The sequence below is a fragment of the Dermacentor variabilis genome, chromosome 11 (assembly GCF_050947875.1).
Source record: "Dermacentor variabilis isolate Ectoservices chromosome 11, ASM5094787v1, whole genome shotgun sequence".
Lineage (NCBI taxonomy): Eukaryota > Metazoa > Arthropoda > Arachnida > Ixodida > Ixodidae > Dermacentor > Dermacentor variabilis.
Window position 1 is genome coordinate 121615314 of NC_134578.1, and position 6392 is coordinate 121621705.

The 6392-nt window shown below is 46.1% G+C and overlaps 1 non-coding gene across 1 annotated transcript; it reads right to left on the minus strand.

Moving 5' to 3' along the window:
* Window positions 1-212: 212 nt before the first annotated feature.
* On the minus strand, window positions 213-287 carry TRNAS-GGA (transfer RNA serine (anticodon GGA)). The gene has a single exon. It is a non-coding gene; the product is annotated as a tRNA-Ser (tRNA).
* Between the last annotated feature and the right edge of the window lie 6105 nt (window positions 288-6392).

Consider the following 6392-nt stretch of genomic DNA (forward strand, 5'->3'; position numbering starts at 1 on the left):
TACTGCATACAATACACGTTCTGCATAACGTCGCTTGCGCATATTATATATATATATATATATATATGACGTAGTAGTTCTGCGAAAACCCGCAAGGTGGAGAGAAGTAATGAATAAAGGGCAAATAAAACATCCACCCGTTCGTAGCAATTGCTACAAAGGAAACCCACACGGGTTCCTCGAAAGAAAAGCCTCATAGTTGTAGAAAAATTCGCCCTGGTCCGGGACTCGAACCCGGGACCACCGCCTTTCCGGGGCAGCCGCTCTACCATCTGAGCTAACCAGGCGGCTAGCAGATGGCAGGGCGAAGTCGAATTTGTCGACAACACGAAGCAAAGGCAAGGGTTTGACGTAGTAGTTCTGCGGAAACCCGCAAGGTCTCCACCTTGCAACTACTACGTCAAACTCTTGCCTTTGCTTCGTGTATAAGTATACGAGCCCAGCCCTTGTACTCGGAGCTTCAGAGCTGCTAGCACTGCCCAGCGTGAAACTGGCTAACGGCGATGTCCCTATACCCTGACTGCAGACAGATTGCTCGATAAAGCCATCAAAACATTTCGCGCTGAAGTCAGCGGCGCTTTGAAGGTGGCCGATTCGATTGTCACCTTGCACCAGACACTACGGTCACACAGCCGGGCTCATCTAAAAGACAGCAACTCGCGCTTCCTCAAGTTCTCTCGCAATCGGCCGCAATACGTCAGACACGAATAATACGCCGAAACATGTATTTTTCTTTTTTTGCAGAACCACGGAACATTTTCAAATCTTCGGTGAGGAAGGAAGTGCCGATATTGATACCCGCGACATCAGTCGCTGCCGCTGAGAACAGACGCACAAAGGTCTCCAAGCGTCGCGCGAGGGAAGCGGACAATAGACGCGCGACAAAGACCTCTCCCGCTTTTACTCGCCTGTTGCAAAAGCTGCGACGAGTTGCACAAAGAGGGAGGACGACCGCCGAGGAGCCGTGAAAAAAGGCAGCGTCGGGATAATCCGCTCCGTATCCGCGAACGACCTTCTTGCGCGGCCGGATTAGCAGATCGGCGAAAACCGCGAAAAGAGCCTGCACGCGAGCGAGGTGACAAATTATGGCAGCCCACTTTTCTTTTCGCTTAAAACGAGCCGATAGTCACGCAGAGGGTGCGGGGTTGAGTCCCTCTCGGGCAACACATAGCCAACAAAACACCGCGCCGCCTAATCCTGTTCTGTCCGGGAGAAAAAGCCGGACGCCTTGTAGTTCTTTCGCGTACGGCAACTCGTGACAGGGCACACACTGTTTGAGGTCGCCAAAGCGGTGCGAATGAATGTGTACGCGGAACAGGTCATTTCTTGTATTTCTTTTTTGTTTGTCTCGCTTCACAACATTTGCCAGAGCCTCCACTCCTCTGTGCTGGACAAAGCGTTTCCTTGTCTGTCGAGGTGTCCACAACTGAATCTCCGTGTGGCGCACGGTAGACACCGCGACGTGTTGGTCAAATGCTGACTTCTTAGCGTCTATTCCTTTTCGGCCTTCCTGCCAGGACCTTCTGTACGCTCTCGTCTAGACGCCGCGCGTCCTCTCTTGTTGTCAACATACGGGCATTCTCCCACTACGCGCTGACAAGGAAACACGACCACCTTCTCATCAGTTCCGAGAACACTCTTGTGTATACTATCGCCGAGAAACCAAGGAGACTTAAACCAGACCCAATGGGGACTTTGCAGAGAACACAACTCAGACAATCTATTTTAAACGGTCAGTAAGCAGGAAATCACATTCACTTAAATTGCGTTAGTATAAGCTTTTTCCTATAGCAATACACCCGCTGTTAGCGAGAGCGGAAGCTGTTTACCCGGGAAAGGCAGAAGAAAAAAAAACTTCTGAAGACGTCACCCTATATATCTCACAACAGTTCCCCCTTACCCGGCGAACTTTGGGGTCCACTGGCGTCAGGTTCGGGGTTGTCAATGAAAATTCAAGTTCGTGTTTTCTCCTATGTCACTGCGCTTAAACAGCACGAATAAAACAATACTTTTTAATCTTTACCTCCACCCATTGAAACCGCATATTGAAACCATATCGAAACCACATTTCGCGAGCAAGCTTTCGCAGAGACACTCCAGGCAGGAAGCCAAACACTCTATTTCAGATCATTTGCCTAATTTAAATGCTCTATATATTAGAACTCAAAAGGAACTGTGATAATTTCTTTGCTGCCATACATTGCGATTCGCACACTCGAATTTACCAGCCTGTCCCATTAAAAGCCGCTTCTGTGGTGAAACAGAAGTTTTTCCACCCTCTAATGTAAATTTCAGGAAGATGCGAAATTGATGTGCATGAGAATCGGGACGTTGCGGTTTCAATATAACACATTTCGCTTACTAATTTTCAAAATAATTGACTTTAGAATGTATCGTAAAATTCTGGCTGAAATCGAGGCCGAGCAGCCGTGCAGTCTTGCCTTCTTCGTAGAAGTCTTAGAATTAGTCCCTTTATGAAGTACATCTCCTTATTATGTGCTATGAAATACACTGCTCCATTTAGCCGCTTTCAAACAGCATCCATCTGGTAGTTGGGGACAGTTTTAACTTGAAGGCGCCAATACATAATCTAGCGGACTTTGGGACCGGAAATGCAGAAAAATGTGCTGGTCGAAAGATTTCTGCTAAGCAGACAAAACTTCACTACTCGGCTTCAGTTTCGCATTTACAATTTGAGTCATACTGAATACTTAAAAAACAACATTTCTAATTCAGGGAATATGTGTAGTTATCCACCTGACTATCACCATTTGTTGAGCAATTATTGTGCACCCCTTCGGATAATCCTACTGAGCAGGTTGGATTCTGCTGTATGATCCGAGCCATTTTTGTCGAATCTGTTCCAGCCACAAAAAGGAACATCTGTTATATAAAATCCTCCTACTAATTCGCCAACGTTAACATCCTAAAGAAACACCGGAGCTATGAGAGATGCAATTAGAGAGTTATAGCGTGTCAGTAAGTTTCTTGCCATTTATGGATTGCCGGAGCCATGGATGGCAGTGGCAAAATTGGTAGCGACATTGCGTGATGCTTTTTCAAGCTACAATACATTTGAAGCATACCTGTGTTGGCTGAGTGCTGTCGTGGAAAAAAAATCAAAAGAACACTGAATGTTAGGGATTATGCCGCTGCCAACGCAGTGCAACTACATTCAAGTAGAATATGGTAGGTCACCGACGGGTTAGCTTTGCGCACTCTTTCGTTAAACTCTGCGTCACCAGATCTGACTAGTAGCGTTGTTCCTGCTCTACAGCTCTTTGGCAACACCGCATTCGGGAAGCGACAACACGTTTACGGACAAGGTAAAAGCTTCTGATTGCGGAGGGCTCCGGATTGGTATTTATCCCAAGAATTTCTTTAACTTGCATCAATTAGGCAATACGTCAGTGCTTTTGCATTCTACGACCTTCGGAATGTCCATGCACGTATATGCCACTGTGAGCAATAGAACTCGCGAACTGGCGCTCAGGATCAGGAACACCATTACTACTCAGCGACAGCGGCGGGTACTTTCTGGCACAATGTTTTTTTCTGCTGTGACCTATTCCAGATGCCTTGTCGTGTGCGTAAAAAAGTACGCAGAACATATAAGACCGTCATTTTAAATCACACCTAATTGAAGCATTTCCTCTTCCACCTTGTCACAAGACATCGCTGTTTAAAATAGGTCCACTATTCATGAGAACCCCCCCCCCCCCTTATGACGCCATTGTATACACTTGCGTGTATATCCAAGCTTCAGGGTGAAAGCAATTAAAGCCCCATCGTTCGGCTGAGAAAGACTTCCTTTACTGTCACACGCCTCCAGGCATGCGGACTGACTTGGCTGTTTTGTTTTCCCTATTTGATGGGCGACAGTTTCATTGCTACTTTAAGTGAAAGATGAAAGCGCTTGTGTCCCCGCTGCCAGGTGAAAATACGCAAATATCGTTTTGGTAGACCATCGCACTTATGCAAACTTTTCTTCCATACGATAGTATTCATCTTTCAACTTTGCTCATCCAGCCCATGCAGCCACAACGCTTAGTTATGTATCCAGTACGCCGTACACTCGAATTCATTAGCGTCCACCTCTGTCACCTTTCTCTTGACACCTGTGCATCAAATTTCTTAAACAATTACCTATCTGCTATACATAAAACCTGAGCCCACAACCTAAACATTCTTGTCTGACCATTACCTACGTGTTTAGATCAGGCTTACCTCAAATATTAGTCTTATTCCTGTTCACTTGTATTCTCTGAAGAACCATTCTCGGTAGCATAGCTTCGTGAAGAGCGAATGCGAAGATTAACAACATTCCACTTCAGTCAATGATCTGGCGTTGATGCCTTTAGAATACTGGCCGAGGAAGATCGGACACCAAAATCGAATAAAAATGCCATCTCATTTCTTAACCGCCAAATATGCAAGAACTCTTGGCAAATATCTGCAGCAAGTGGCATGCTAGGTACGCTCCGGAAAGTACTAAAATATGCCGCCAGACACGACCCTACTCTGACTCTGCCTAATCGCTGCACACGTTTGTGCGATGCGCTATGGAGCTTGCTTTACTATTCTTGATTGAAAAACGTGGAAATGTCTGCACTTGCATAATTAGCTGAAGGGTTGAAATCTGGGCCAGTTGGTACATACTTGAACGAAAAAGCAGTCAAAAACACAAATAGTCAAGGCTCAGCAAGGCCAGCAAGGAAGATAGTCCCAGCAAGGCCAGCAAGTCCCAGCAAGGCCAGCAGTCAAAAACTCTGCTGGCCTTGCTGGGACTACACCGATTCTAATAAACCTCAGTTGATAGTCTAGTCGTTGTGGTGTGAACCTCTCCTCTTGTCCTTTGTGTTTTTGACTGGTTTTTTTCGTTCTTGCATAATTAGTTTGAAATATATTCTATGCAGTTACATTAACCTTTCCAGTACTTCAGTGCACGCCCCAAATGTGACTTAACAGTTGCTATAGTTTCGGCGCGAACACTTAATTTGGTGGGAGTGCAGAAAAGTTATTTGGCAGTTATTCGCTATAGTGATGGTAATAGTGTGAAAAAAATGTTCTTTAAGAGCCGTGGTCTTACACCATGTGCGTTTTGCGCTTCTGTGCTTCTGACCACGACAGGATAAGAAAGGCCGGATTTCAGACTTCTCTGTAAACAACAAAAGGGACATCAAGATGAGCGAAAAAAATCCGAAGACAGCTAAGCCCTTATGAGTTGTGAATACGGAAGCATCAATGCCCATTTGAACGCGAGACAAGAGAAATGCATTTAACCACACCTTCGCCGCGCCTCGTATGCACGCTGCCCTTCAGTAGTACTCACTCTACGTGGCCTTCCCATATCTACTGTAACAGCACAGCTCAGTTGCTAGGCGGATTCATCTTTTATATACTAAAGTGTAGTTACGTCACTCCATGCTTCATATGCTACGCTTGCCGCTTCCAAGCAACTACAGCTTATGCAACCGTAACGTTTCCCGGGAAATACTTGCGGCGATCGCTATGGCGGAGGCGAGCTTTCTGGTTCTCCTTTTTTGCTTTCCTCTGCACGGTCGCTGCTGCGGATGCATGTAGGCGAGCGCCATCTGCTGGTGGCGCAAGCAACGCAGCGGCGCACTCCTGCTGACTCTTTGCCTACGGACACGATAGACCAATTGGTAGGTAGAGCTATACAGGTTCGGTGTAAAGTTTTACCACTTAGCTTCCTTCGTTTATGTCCTGAAGGCATCAGCACAAATACCGAAAGCTCGCTCGGTGTTCGCTCTGAGGAGTAGGGCAGTTCTGTAAGGTGCGGGCATCTTGCACACAAGATTTTCGTCACTCAGGATTTGGGTCCTCTGTGAAGCGCAGCGCCTCATTGTTGCTGAGACTTGATACCGATGCTCCCGTTTGGGCCAATGAAAACCAATAAAAATCTACTGTAGGTGATACCGTGACATTACCATCCTAAGTGGCTATTGCTATCGAGCCATATCACCACTGGTTCGCTCGTCAGTCCGCCAGAATCTGGTGGGGCCTCGTTAGGATGACGAAACAAACATTGAGCTCCCGCGGGATCGCCTGTCTGATGGCTGCTGCATAGCACAGTCTCTGGCGTTCTATTCTACAGTTTTCACCAAATTCAGGTTCCCAGAACTGCGTCACCTGTTACAAATCCTCTCAGTCTTATGTAAGTGATTACCGAATATGTAATTGAATTGCAGCAAGAATTACCGAGTAAAAATAATGCCTCAATTACAAAATTACCACAAAGTGTAATATATTACATTTATTGCGTTACGGACAAGTCTAGTTACACTACATATGCGGCCAGGGAAAGATGAACGAAATGTCAGAAAAGGAAAGAAACAAATATTCAAAAATTTGACCACCCATGAGCTTCG